This window comes from Diceros bicornis, chromosome 10 (assembly GCF_020826845.1).
Source record: "Diceros bicornis minor isolate mBicDic1 chromosome 10, mDicBic1.mat.cur, whole genome shotgun sequence".
NCBI lineage: Eukaryota > Metazoa > Chordata > Mammalia > Perissodactyla > Rhinocerotidae > Diceros > Diceros bicornis.
The window spans coordinates 65,788,385-65,803,743 of record NC_080749.1 but is presented as its reverse complement, the minus strand read 5'-3'; positions in this window follow the sequence as shown (position 1 = coordinate 65,803,743).

The window sequence follows — 15,359 nt, the reverse complement described above, 5'->3', positions numbered from 1 at the left end:
AATATCCGACTCAGGAAAAGCAACATAAGGATGATAGGTATTCCAGAGGGAGAAGAGAGAGAGAAAGGAGCAGAGAGCTTGTTCAAAGAAATAATAGCTGAGAATTTCCCAAAACTGGGGAAGGAGCTGGAATTACAAGTAACAGAAGCTAATAGAATTCCTAATTATATCAATGTAAAAAGACCTTCTCCAAGGCATATATTAGTAAAACTGGCAAAAGTCAATGACAAATAAAAAATATTAAGGGCAGCAAGGCAGAAGAAAATAACCTACAAAGGAACCCTTATCAGGCTTTCAGTGGATTTCTCAGTGGAAACCTTACAGGCTAGGAGAGAGTGGAATGATATATTCAAAATTCCGAAAGACAAAAACTTTCAGCCAAAAATACTCTATCCAGCAAAAATATCCTTCAGATATGATGGAGAAATAAACCCTTTCCAAGGTAAACAAAAGTTGAGGGAATTCATCACCACAAGACCCCCCTTACAAGAAATGATCAAGAAGACCCTCATACCTGAAGAAAAAAAGAGAAAGTGTTTACAAAGCCTTGAGTAAGGAGATAAATAGGCAGACAAAATCAGAATATTCCAGCTCTCTTTCAAAACAGGTTAGTAAACAATTATATCATTAAAGATAAAGGGAAGGAAAACATCAAAAATAACTATAATCACTGCATTTTAACCACAAACTCACAAAAGGGAATAGGTTGTGACAGCAATAACTCAGATGGGGAAGAGGAGAAGGATGTAATCTGCTTAGACTAAGGAAATAAGAGGCTAACAGGAAATGGACTATCTCATGTACAAGATCTTTTATACAAACCGCACAGTAACCACTAAACAAAAAATCAGAACAGAGACACAAATGATAAAGAATGAGAAAACTGAAAAAACCGTCATAGAGAACCACCAAACTGAATAGGCAGTTCAAAGTACACGGGATGAGAAACAAGGGAAATACAGAACAACCAGAAAACTAGTAATAAAATAGCAGCATTAAGTCCTCATATATCAATAATCACTCTAAATGTAAATAGATTGAATTCTCCAATCAAAAGACACAGAGTGGTTGGATGGATTAAAAAACAAGACCCCAAAATATGCTGCCTCCAGGAAATACATCTCAGCTCTAAAGACAAACGCAGGCTAGGAGTGAAGGGATGGAGGATAATACTGCAAGCAAATGGCAAGCAAAAAAAAGGAAGTGTTGCCATACTTATGTCAGACAAAGCAGACTTCAAGATAAAAAAGGCAACGAGAGACAAAGAGCGGCAGTATATAATGATAAAAGGGACAGTCTACCAAGAGGACATAACACTTATAAATATATATGCACCTAACACAGGAACACCAAAGTACACAAAGCAACTATTAACAGACCTAAAAGGAGATATTAACAGCAACACAATAATAGTGGGAGATCTTAACACTCCACTTACATTAATGGATAGATCATCCAGTCAGAGAGCCAACAAGGAAATAGTGAAGTTAAATGAAAAAATAGACCAGATGGACTTAATAGATATATATAAAACAATCCATCCAAAACCAGCAGAATACACATTCTTCTCAAGTGCACATGGAACATTCTCAAAGATATAGACCATTGTTAGGAAACAAGACAAGCCTCAATAAATTTAAGAAGATTGAAATAATATCAAGCATCTTTTCCTACCATAATCCCATGAAACTAGAAATGAACTACAAGAAAAAAGCTGGGAAATTGACATATATGTGGAGACTAAACAACATGCTACTGAACAACTAATGGATCATTGAAGAAATTAAAGGAGAAACCAAAAAATATCTGGAGACAAATGAAAATGAAAATACATAATACCAACTAGTATAAGATGCAGCAAAAACAGTTCTAAAAGGGAAATTCATAGCAATACAGGCCCACCTTAACAAACAAGAAAAATCTTATAAGCAATCTTAAGCTACATTTAACAGAACTGAAAGAAGAAGAACAAACAAAGCCCAAAGTCAGCAGAAGGAGGGAAATAAGAAAAATTAGAACAGAAATAAATGAAATTGAAACCAAAAAAATAGTAGAAAGGATCAATGAAACTAAGAGCTGTTTCTTTGAGAAGATAAACAAAATAGAAAAACCCTTAGCCAAACTCATTAAGAAAAAAATAGAGCAGACTCAAGTAAATAAAATTAGAAGTGAAAGAGGAGAAATTAGAACAGGTACCACAGAAATACAAAGGATTACAAGAGAATACTATGAAAAACTATATGCTGACAAATTGGACAATCTAGACGAAATGGATAAATTCTTAGACTCATAGAACCTCCAAAAACTGAACCAAGAAGAAATAGAGAATCTGAATAGACCAATCACAAGTGAAGAGATTGAAACAGTAATCAAAAACCTCCCCCAAAATAAAAGTCCAGGACCAGACGGCTTCTCTGGAGAATTCTACCAAACATTCAAAGAAGATTTAATATCTATCCTTCTCAAACTGTTCCAAAAACTTCAAGAAGACAGAACACTTCCTAACACATTTTACAAGACCAACATAACCCTGATCCCAAAGCCAGACAAGGACAAGACAAAGAAGGAAAATTACAGGCCAATAATTCTGATGAACATAGATACAAGAATCCTCAGCAAAACATTGGCAAACAAAATACAGCAATACATTAAAAGGATCATACACCATGATCAAATGGGATTTATTCCAGGGCCACAGGGATGGTTCAACACCCACAAATCAATCAATGTGATACACCACATCAACAAAATGAGTAATAAAATCCACATGATCGTTTCAATAGATGCAGAGAAAGCATTTGACAAGATCCAACATCCATTTATGATAAAACTCTCAATAAAATGGATTAAAAGGAAAGTATCTCAGCATAATTATGGCCGTATATGAAAACCCACAGCCTACATCATACTTAACAGTGAAAAAATGAAAGCCATCCTTCTGAGAACAGGAAAAAGACAAGGGTGCCCACTCTTGCCACTCCTTTATTCAACATAGTACTGGAGATTTTGGCCAGAGCAATTAGGCAAGAAAAAAAAATAAAAGGTATCCAAATTGGAAAGAAGAAATGAAACTCTCACTCTTTGCAGATTATATCATTCTATATATAGAAAACCCTAAAGAATCCACCAGAAAACTGTTATAAATAATCAAGAACTATAGCAAAGTTGCAGGGTATAAAATCAATTTAGAAAATCAGTTGCATTTCTATAAACTAATAATGAACTAGCAGAAAGAGAAGTCAAGAATACAATCCCATTTACAATCTCAACAAAAAGAATAAAATATCTAGGAATAATTTAACCAGGGAGGTGAAAGACCTATACAATTAAAACTACAAGGCATTATTGAAAGAAATCAATGATGACATAAAGAAATGGAAAGGTATTCCATGCACATGGATTGAAAGAATAAACATAGTTAAAATGTCCATATTACTTAAAGCAATCTACAAATTCAATGCAATCCCAATCAGAATCCCAATGACATTCTTCATGGAAACAGAACAAAGAATCCTAAAATTTATATGGAACAACAAAAGTGAATAGCCAAAGCAATCCTGAGAAAAAAGAACAAAGCTGGAGGCATCACAATCCCTGACTTCAAAATACGTTACAAAGCAATAGTAATAAAAAAAAAACATGGTACTGGTCCAAAAACAGACATACAGATCAATGGAACAGAATTGAAAGCCCACAAATAAAACTACACATCTACAGACAGCTAATCTTTGACAAAGGGACTAAGAGCATACAAGGGAGAAAGGAAATTCCCTTCAATAAATGGTGTTGGGAAAACTGGACAGCCACATGCAAAAGAATGAAAGTAGACCATCATCTTTTGTCATACACAAAAGTTAACTCAAAATGGATCCAAGACTTGAAGTTAAGATGTGAAATCATAAAACTCCTAGAAGAAAATGTAGGCAGCACACTCTTTGACATCGGTCTTAGAAGGATCTTTTTGAATACCATGTCTACTTGGGCAAGGGAAACAAAAGAAAAAATAAACAAGTGGGATTTCATCAGACTAAAGAGCTTCTGCAAGGCAAAGGAAACCAGGAACAAAATGAAAAGACAACCCATCAACTGGGAGAAAATATTTGCAAATCTCTTATCTGACAAGGGGTTAATCTCCAAAATATATAAAGAACTCACACAACTCAACAACAACAACAAAACAGCTCAATCAAAAAATGGACAGAGAATATGAACAGACATTTTTCCAAAGAAGACATATAGATGGCCAATAGGTACATGAAAAAAATGTTCGTCGCTAATCATCAGGGAAATGCAAGTCAAAAGTACACTAAGATATCACCTTACACCTGTTAGAATGGCTATAATCACCAAGACAAAAAATAACAAATGTTGGAGAGGATGTAAGAAATACATTTTATGTGAGTTATGAATAAAACTGCAATTAAATTTCATGAACCAATATTTATATTTACTAAGGGAAATTTACTCTGATATTTTCTATTCCATTCCATTTCTTCATAGAAATGGTACAACCCAATATATTGATTTAACAAATCTCTAATTGGTTTCAAACTGTGGTTTGAAAAAAATTGCTCCAAGGCATGTCTTGCTGAAGCTCATATCTCTGGAGTTTAGCATAGGATCTGGCACTATTGGTTGAATATAGACTTAAGGAATTTTTTATATAGTACTGCAGATGTAAATTCTAATATAGGAAAAAAATGCTGCTCCACTGCGCTCAGCATAGGATTTTCTAAATTAACATTTTAAGAAGCAACACATGCCACGAGCCATGAATTGCGTTAAAAATAAAAGGCTGTAAAGCCTTATTGCATTGCATTTTTGTAATTCCACTAATACCAGTGTGATTTATCCACGTGCATCCAGGGGTAACATACTGACAAATTCTCAATTAATACAAGCATTTCTGAGCTTCTAGTAGGCAGCTCCAGTGTATTAAAAACTTTATCAGTTTCAACATGGAAGGAGCAGAGAAGCTAAATGATTAGAGTATAAGAGGAAGCTCTAATTTTTATTTAATATTACTTAAATGTGGCGAAAAGTTGTATGTTTAAAATGACTACTCAGAGATAAATTAATAAATGAAAATTATCCTTTTTCAATATGAATAACAAAGTCTTAAAAAAGACCTGTTGAAATGTTAAATAAGTATAAAAAAGTAAGTATTTGTATTCACAGTGTTCTTATGAACTTGAATATACAGATAGATAAATGAATATTATAAGAATCTATTATGGAGTTCATAATACAGACATTTACATTTATACATTTTTTTCTAGCAACCTCCCTCACATTCTTCTCACTTTCACAGTTAAGTTTCTAAATTTCAACCTTCTCAGTCAAGCGTTGTCCCAATTATACCACTGAAAATGCCTTTACTTCAGTTACCATTGATCTCATCATTGCCCATTTCTATTAGGACCTTGTCTTTCTTGTCAAATCTTGTTCAATTTCAGTCTTGAAATTTTCCTCTTCCTTGACTTCTTTGACATCCTTCTTTTCCTGTTTTCCTTCTACCTTTTATTCGCTGCTCCTCAATTTTCTCTCCAGATTCTCCCCACTTGCACCTTCAATATTTGTATCTACTCTCATTTTAAATAGTCTTCGTGGAAAATCTCATCCAGCTTCAAATATTGCTGGAACTCATATGACTTCTAAATCTATCAGTTCAAACATCTCTTCTGAAATGCAGACTCATACATCTATCAAACTCCTGCTAAATATAATTCCTATCTAGGTGTCCTGGAATCTCATTAAACTCTACGTATCTGAAAAAGAATCATTTCCCTCTCCTTGCCTCTTACTCCAACTTGAACAAACCTGATTCTTATATATATCCTACTTTAGCTAATCGTTATAGATTTTCCCTCTTTTACCTACCCCTCTCTACCCCCATCCAGTTATTGATCAAGGCAAAGTTTTCTAGATATTACATATTTCTTGAATATCTCTGCAACTCCATATCCTATACTCTCCATATCAGCTAGTGTAGTTAGGAAAACAGAAACCATTTTAGTTGGAAGGTATTTGGTACAGGAAATTAGACAAACAGTGTTGGAAGTCTGAGGGAGGGGAGATCAGAAGAAAGTGCTTCTGGTAATTAGAAAGTCCAGAAATGCAGGAATCACAGGGGAAGTTAACGCTGATGGTCTCCACTTCCTGCAGTGCTGAAGCAAGGCAGAAGAGCTCTACCCTCATTGTCAATCTTGGCTCATCCTGATCATCTCTTAAAACTTTGGGAGATCAATTTCTGTACATTCAGAAATTGTGTCTCTCTATCTGAGGGCTTCATCTGGCTATAGGGGCATATACTGCATGTGGGGCAGCCCCTAAGCACCAGGGAGTGAATGTCTCAGGAGCAACCATCAACCACTGAGGGACAGGAGTGGGGAGTAAATACAGCAGCTTCCTTCCCTCAGTGGGACAATTCTGAAATATGTTCTGCGGAGTCCCTTAGAGGGTCTCCAGCAGGATTGAGCCCCAGTTGACTATAGTTGTAATCCACATGTCAATGTCATTTTATTGACTTTCTTTCCTTCCCTAGTTTATTTCTCCATTCTCTTCTGCATCTGAATCAACTCCAAAACAAGCTATTTGCACTCAGCGTCTTGCTTATGGTCTAAGACACACGTGTTTTACATATTGCTTCTGGAGGAGAACAACGCTTTGCCGTGAGCTAACGTTGATTGCCAATCTTCCTCCTTTTTTGCTTGAGGAAGATTAGCCCTGAGCTAACAGCTGTGCCAATCTTCCTCTATTTTGTATGTGGGTCACTGCCACAGCATGACTGACGAGTGGTGTAGGTCTGCACCCAGGATCCGAACTCTCGAACCAGGGCTGCCAAAGCGGAGTGCACCGAACTCAACCACTATGCCATGGGACCAGCCCTGAGAATGCCTCTTTTTGACAGAATTCCAACCGGAAAATTGCTTGCAAGCGTGTCTGGAAAATGTAGTTTTTAGGCTTTTAGTCCTTGTGGTACAGGGGAATATTTATTTAGAAGGGCAAGGATGATGTTGAATATCTTTGATCACATATTCACAATATTATTATTGTATATTTTAAAATATGTATTATATTCATATGAGCTTATATGTTATTCTGTTGAGTATCAACACACACTATCTAGCATAGTCTACATCATCCAAATTTGAACTATACACATCTAGACATTAGCAACTATATCATGTGGCATAATGCAACTATCTGTTGTATATAAAAACGTGTTCACTATCTCCTCCAGAGGGGAAGATATAAACTATTTCTTATAGTTAATTTCTCTTCTAGCTTACTCACAATCTCCTTAGGAAATCCTGTAAACTAAATGCTAAATTGAAACACTCCATTTTGCTAGGTATTAATCCTTAAAAAGGCCTATAAGATCTTGTATCTTCTCTTCCTAATCCAATTTTCCAAACTCATCAGACACCATGCTCTCCCTCTCACTGCCTACTCCAGCCACACAGCCTTTCCTTAACTCCATTGTGTTTCCCAAGCTTGCTCCCACCACAGATGCTGCGTATGCTCTGCCTGATGTTCCAAAGGAATGTAACCATCTTCTTCTAATTAACTCATATTCATCTTTCAGATCTTAACTCAAGGATAATTTCCTCAGGAGACCGCCTCTGACCTTGTTATTAAACCAAAGTCCTTTAGCATGGTGTGTGTGTGTGTGTGTGTGCACATGTGTATATACCCCCAGCACCTAGTATAGTGTCTAGCACATGTAAAACCCTCAAAATACAATTTTTATGAATGAAGGCAAAGGATTGCTTATGAGGTGAGTCATAAGAATTACTGAAATTTGCATCATAAACTCTATCATGTTATTATTACCTATTATATTCTTCTCAGAATTCTTTTTTTCCCAAGCAGTGTTTGTTAGTTGTAATTCCCAGTAACTTCAGGAAAGATACTTTTACAAGTTCATCTCTTAGTTGCGATTTCTGAATTGCTGCTAGTCTTGATTTTAAATTAAAAATCATGATATTTTGATGTCATTTTATCAATGGTTTATCAATTTTGGGTTGCTCATTTAATCTAATAGCATGCAGCAATGCATACTTGCATCAACAAGAGTTTTGACCCATAATATTGCAGTATTGTAGACTTTAAAGCACAGATAGAGTCTAGTTTAAAATATTATTTATATCATTTATACATCATTTATAAATATTATTTATAGCTCTCTTGCTAAAGAAGGTTATGCATAATACTCCCAAAATTTGCTTGTAAGACGAGAGTCAAGTAGATTGGCTATGGATCATGTCCCAGTTAAAGTGGCCTCATTCAGAATGTTTGAGAGCTATTTCAGTTTGAGGGTTTAAGTTATGTCTCATTTATCTTTGTATTTCCCAAATCTGGCACAAGTCTGGGCACTTACTAACTAGGTCAGACTTTAGCAGCTGGTCAAGGCTCATGGATTGGTACACATTACGAATCTAATCTGGCTCAAGTAGCTGTCTCTTTGATTTTTTGCTGAATCAGCAATCAAGAATGCAAAGTTTACATACCTTAAGATGGATATACATGAATGCATACAGTTTCTTCAAATTTCCAGTTTTTCATGGAGATGTGCCCTTAATTTGATGATCAGTGTGTACCCAAAGTGTACGAATGTGGATAAGGAACTGTGTGGGAGGGCCACATCAGCTGGAGGAGTGGCCAGGTCAGCACTCAATGGTCTACCTACTGCCTTATAAGGCAATACCTTGCTACACACCCAAGTTTTATTTCTTCTTGTGTCAGTCCAGGCTATGGCATATCATGCTTTCCTTGAAATTTATATGAGGTGTAGTTTGTATGACTGAATAGATTTGGGCAGTTTTTTGTGTGATTTAAATAATTACATAAAGAGCACTTCAGAAACAAATGACAAGGGTCGATCATAATTTCAGCATGGTGCTGGATTGAAAATGCAATATTGGTGGGACAATTCTATTGAGCCCAAACACAATTTTTCTTTTCCAATAGAATCCTACATGGGTCAAAATATTTTTTGTTTTTGATTTTTTTTTTTAGTTTTATTTTAAATGCTCTATATTGCCTGTTCTTATGGTGTACAAGAAAATTGAGCCAGACATTATGTAGTTTATTTTTCCCTCTGGATCAAACTTTAAGATACACTATTTAAAGTAACAGAAAATTGACGTTTGTAGCTATCCTTTGTGCCCCTCCAAAAATGGTCTGGTCTAGAAGCAGGAGTTAATGTTTTCAGCAACGTTTGATAAATCCTTTATTTTTTAAAATACCCACTGAAGAAGACACCTGAGTAGTAATTACACACAGTCTTTTGTATTTGAGCCTCTACATAGTAGAGAAAACACAGGAGAATATCTTTGCAATTTTGGGGTCAAAGATTTCTTATACAACGCACAGAAAGCACAAACCATAAAGGGATAAGATGATAAATTAGACTTCATAAAAATTGAAAATTTCTGGTTATCAAAAGGACACCATTAAGAAAATGAATAGGCATTCATAGATTTGAGAGGATACATACAATACTTACATTTAAAAAAGGATTTTCATCAGAATATACAAAGAATTCCTAAAACTCAATTATAATAGCTTTTGTGTTTGGATCTATCATCCTTCTCAAATAAATTTTTGAGTCTTCTGAGAGACATGTTTGAAGTTAGTTTTTATTTTATATAGATATCCAGTTGTCCCAATACCTTTTGTTGAAATGATTTTCCTCTCCCCGTTGAATTACTTTGATACCTTTGAAAAAATCAATTGACTATATAACTGTGTGTCTATTTCTGGACTCGATATTCTATCCCATTGATCTATTTGTCTGTCCTTAAGCCAACACCACAATGTTTTGATTACTGTAAGTTTTATAGTAAGTTTTGAAATCAGGTAATCTTCCAACTTTATTTTAATTTTCCAAGATTATTTTGGCTATTCTGTGTCCTTTTCGCTTCCACATGAGTTTTACAAACAGCTTTGTCAATTTCTACAAAAAGGAGACTGCTGTGCTCTGCCTGGCCTCCACGTCTTTGGGCAGTGGTTTGGAAAGTGCCTCCACACCAGAGTCTGGGCGACTGTGGGGCTCACCTCATGAGTTTCCTTTCTCTCATGGATTACAGTTCTGTGCTACCTGTCATCAAAAATGTAACCTCTGATGCTTCAGTTATTTTGTCTAGTTTTACACTTGTTTAAAGCAGAAGAGTTAATCTAGTGTCAGTTAGTCATGGTTGGAAGCAGAAATCTTAGAATTTTAACCTAGAATTCCACACAACATATAGGAGAATATTATACGTGACCATTTATATTTTCTAATTATAATAGTGCAGAAATGTAGATTAGAACTAGGAGGACATAATACTATGTAAAGAGGAAAATACCATATAAACAGAAGTTTAAAAAAGTCAAGTTGAAGCTTTTGGTTGAATAAACTGATATTGTTTTGCATGATTAGGATTTATTTTTTGTCTGATGACCGTTTAAATAGTTAAAAAATAATTTCTCTTTAATTTGATTAATTAATTAATAAAAGGTAGACAATTTCCTCTTTTGGAAAACTTTGGAAATGAGTGTGGCATTTTGGCCAAAAGTCTGTTTTGAATCTGCTTTGCATAAATGCTCTGTTTTTTCCTGTGTGTGTTTAACACCAATGACAGTAAGCAATTATTCAATGAATCCATCAGTTTACATATGTAGTGGATGGGCCAGCTGGATTACAGTTTGTACTTTACTTGGGTAAACATGGGGGAAAATCTCCCACTTGGGACAGAAATTTAATTTCATCATTTGAAGCCATAAAATTAGAAATTTCCTATACCTCATTTAAAATTTTGTAATTTTAAAAAGAAGTGTGTAGAATACTCTGGGATTTGCCCCTGCTTAAGTTTTTATGACATTATTTGTATCAACACATTGAATATATTTAATAGTTTTAGATACACGTGCAAATTTACAAACACACAAACACAAAGAGTTATGATGAGCAAACATTAAGGAGTTGATTAAAGTGGCAAGTCAACTGATTTGGCTTGAAGTATGGTCAAAAAGTTGTCGTTTCATAGTTCCTAAAGATGTGATAGTGTAGTCAACTTAGGGAAATTATGAAACTTAAATATATTAGAATAACTAAACACAAAATATAATTGCATATCCAGTTAGTAGATAATCCAGAACTTTCTATGGGCCACAAAAATACTATCTTGAGATTCCAATGATTATTTTATTGTTCATTAAGTTTTTTTTTTTGGTTCATTTAGTTTTGACAGACAGATATGAAATCTACCCAAGTATCATTGTTAAGGCAATAACTCTTTCTTGCCTGCTCTAACTCCCATATAGTATTAAAAAATATTGAAAACCTTTTTTTGCGTCACTTGTTTATACAATTTTGTGTTCCCTGGCATCCAAATGTTCCAGCAAGGCAATGAAAATGGGGGAAAGAAGGAAGAATGGGTTTAAGAGACAATTTGAAAGTTAAAATAAAGAGAACCTTGAGACCAACTTAATGTTGAGAGATGGAATGAGAAAGAGAGAGCAGAGATAGTGCATTCAAACTTTCATTAATTTACTCATTCATTTATTTAACAAACATTGATTAAATTCCTACTATGTCTCATTTAGCACGCCTAAGCGCTGGGAATAAAAGATGACTAAGACAAGATTCCTTTCCCTAGGAAGGTCACAGTCTGATAGAGGATGTAAAAACACAAGGAATGAACTACAACACAATATAATACATTATGTTTTAATACTCTACTACTGGTATGTTTAACGTACTGAGGGAAGACAGATGACTGAACAACTAATTATACTGGGGAAAGTATCTGTGAAGACTCCAAGAAAAGAGACAATATTTATCCTTACTATTAAAAAATGATCTTTCTGGGCGCGCCCCATGGGTTAGCGGTTAAGTGCGTGTGCTCTGCTGCTGGCGACCTGGGGTTCGGATCCCGGGTGCGCACTGATGCACCGCGTCTCCGGCCATGTTGAGGCCGCATCCCACATACGGCAACTAGAAGGATGTGCAACTATGACATACAACTATCTACTGGGGCTTTGGGGAAAAAAATAAATAAATAAAAAAATTTGTAAAAAACAAATGATCTTTCTAGGGGCCGATCTGGTGGCGCAAGCGGTTAAGTGTGCACGCTGCGCTGCGGAGGCCCGGGGTTCGCCAGTTCGGATCCCGGGCGCGCAGCGACGCAAGGCTTGTCAGGCCATGCTGTGGCGGCATCCCATGTAAAGTGGAGGAGGATGGGCACGGATGTTAGCCCAGGGCCAGTCTTCCTCAGTGAAAAAACAGGAGGATTCGAAGATGTTAGCACAGGGCTGATCTCCTCACCAAAAAAAAAAAAAAAAGATCTTTCTAGGGAGAGATATGGCAAAGAGAGTTTAGGCAGAGGAATAGAGTGAAAAGTGTGGAATGCAAAGCATAGTTGGAAAAGAGGAAATAGTTTGGTAGGAGTGAATTTAAGAAATATGTTAGGAGAGTAGTGGAGGGTGAATCTGAAAAGCTAAGTTGTGACTAGGTTGCAATGAGTTTTGTAAGTAAACATGTGTGTATTTTATCTTATAGGCTACTGGCAATCATTAGAGATTTTTAAGAGGGGAGTAACAGGAATAATTTATTATTTTCATTAGATAACTCTGGAGGTAAGATAGATTGGGGAGGTTTATTTAGTAGCATAGGCAAAATGATGGGGCGAGAAATGATGGGGAAATGGGGGAAGCATGGGATAGATTTAAGAAACAATTTGAAAATAAAGTAAATAGGACCTGATGATTAACTGCACGGCTCCGGGGCAGGGGCAGGGGGAGGGGAAATAGGGAATGAGACTGAAAGGCGAGTGACGTTGAGAACTGAGGTAGGAGAGAGGTGGAAGAGGGACAGATTTTGGGGGAGAGTTTTGATCATATTGAGTTCAATCTTGTTTGCAAGGCATCTGGGTGTGGATTTTTAGTGGACTAGAGGGAACACAATTCTGAAGCTCAAAAGCAAGGTTTGGGCTGAAGATAGAGGTTTGGAAATCATATCAATATTGGTGTTAATGAAAGTCAGGAAAAAAAATTAGATTGCCCAGGGAAAAGTTATAATATAAAAAAGAGAAGAGGGCTGAGGATTGACATCTTGAGAAAACAAATATTTAAGAGGTGGGCAGAAGAAGAGAAGTCAGCAAAAGATATAGAAAATCATCCAAGAGAGGTAGTGAATAAAGAAACACCAATGTCATGAAATTTAGCGGAGGAGCACTCAGCAATATCACAACATGCTTCAGAGAGTTAAAGAAAGGAGATATGAAGAGAGACTATTGGACTTGAGAGAAGATTTTGATGACTTTCTAAGTACAATACCAATAACCCAATTGGTACAAACCACACGGCAGTAGGTTGAGGAGTGGATGGGAGGTGAGAAATGAAGCAGGAGAGAAATCAGACAACAGCTTAGGGGACATTTAGGGGAGAGTAGGAAAAAGAAAACTATTTGTCTTTTGTAAAAATACACTGTAGAAATTCTAAATTTTTTCTTAATTATTTTACTGAAAAAATTAGTGAAATAAAGGTCTACACAGAGATCTATGCAAGCTGGGGCTCTTGGATGCTCAAAAGTCACCCAATGTAGTTATAAAAATATTTAAGTTATTTTTCAACATCAGGGCTATGCCAAGTCACAGATTTATCCGAGATAAACTTGGTAACTAAAATGCCAAAAGTTATTTTTAAAGTTGAAATTTCAACCTAGCGTACATAGTGTTTATCTATAGGGAAAAGACTTAATTGGTATTTATTAAGTGAAGAACATTTGGTAAGTAAAATCTTCAAACTGAAATTTTGCTTCTCCTCCTGCACTCTGCTCCACCCCTAATTCATGTGGAATGGATTTTATGTTTTGTAGGTTTGCAGAAAGTCAAAGTAACAAAGCAAACCACTTATTCCTAATCAAGAAGGAATTTATTGCTTAAAAAATAGACAAAACAATATGAATGCCATATCTAATAGGGACTCTGTAAACACACTGTTCTGTTCCATTTTCTCATTGTCAAATGATGTTTCATCCTCATAGTGCAGTCAACAGAGAAAAATCAGAGGCTAAAGTTCTGCTGTTTTGGCTGTGACCTAAGAATCTAGAGCACTTCATTATTAGTTATTTATTGCTGCATAAATAATTACCTCTAAGTATTGGTTTATAACAGTAAGAAACCTTTATTATCTCACACACTTCCTATAGGGCAGGAATTCTAGAGCAGCTTGGTTGGTTCTGGCTTGGGTTTTCTCATGAGGCTGCAGTTACATGCCAGCCAGGGCTGTAGTCATCTGAAGGCTTGACTGGCGCTGGAGGATCCTTTTTCAAGACGGTTTACTCACATGGCTGACAAGTTGGTGCTGGAAATTGGCAGGAGGCTTCAGTTCCTTACCCTAAGGACCTCTCCATAGGACCATTTGAGTTTCCCCAGTGCATGGTGACCAGCTCCCCCAGAGAGAGTCATCCAAGAGAAAACGGCTTTTGTGACCAGGGCTCAGAAGTCACACTCTGTGGTTTCTACAATATTCTGTTGATATCACAGTCCAATCCTATTCATTGTGGCAAGAGGATACCCAGGGGTGTGAATTCCAGGGGTGAGGTTCACTGGGACCATCCTGGAGCCTGACTCTTACATATTTATCATAGAGATGCTAATCTGTTTCTTTGTATGAATCAGATATATAGTTCTTGCATAAAGGCAGGGATTGCTGCTCACAGTAGCAACAACTCTTCATTGCACTGGCCTTTTCACACATGCATAATAAATACCTCTGTAACCTCTAGCAAGTGAGAAAGGTGGAGTGGATTTAGCCAATGTCTGGACTTCAAGCAGCACGGAGAATGAGATTGGCTGCTGTCATTGCAGCAAAGCATGTTAACCCTAGAGAACAGAGGAAGTGGGAAAGAGGTTCATCTAAGTATCATCCAAATAACAAGAGTGTCTATGGGGGAAAACACATGCTGCTCTGATCTTTTGATGAGATATCTCTCCATTATATCTCCATATGTACGTAGGGCCAAAAATCTGAATTGGTATGAAGACCAACTTCCTACAGCAAAGGGCAGGGTCAAGGTCATTCGAGGCTTTTAAAATATGCATGTGTGTGTTTATGCATGTGTTTTAAATATTTAAAACACTCTTATCTAATTATGATAGCGGCAAAAACCTAGGAAACAAGTGCTATAGTGGTCACTCTTTTCTCTTGCTTTCCTAACATGCATATATCATCTACTTAAGGTTATTTGGAGATCATATTCCACTCCTGCATTTAACAATTATTTATACATATGTGTATCCTCTCTCTACACGCTCTTAAATTCTTACTTGGGAATACCTCTTGGACAGTAATCATTCTAACAGAGAAAT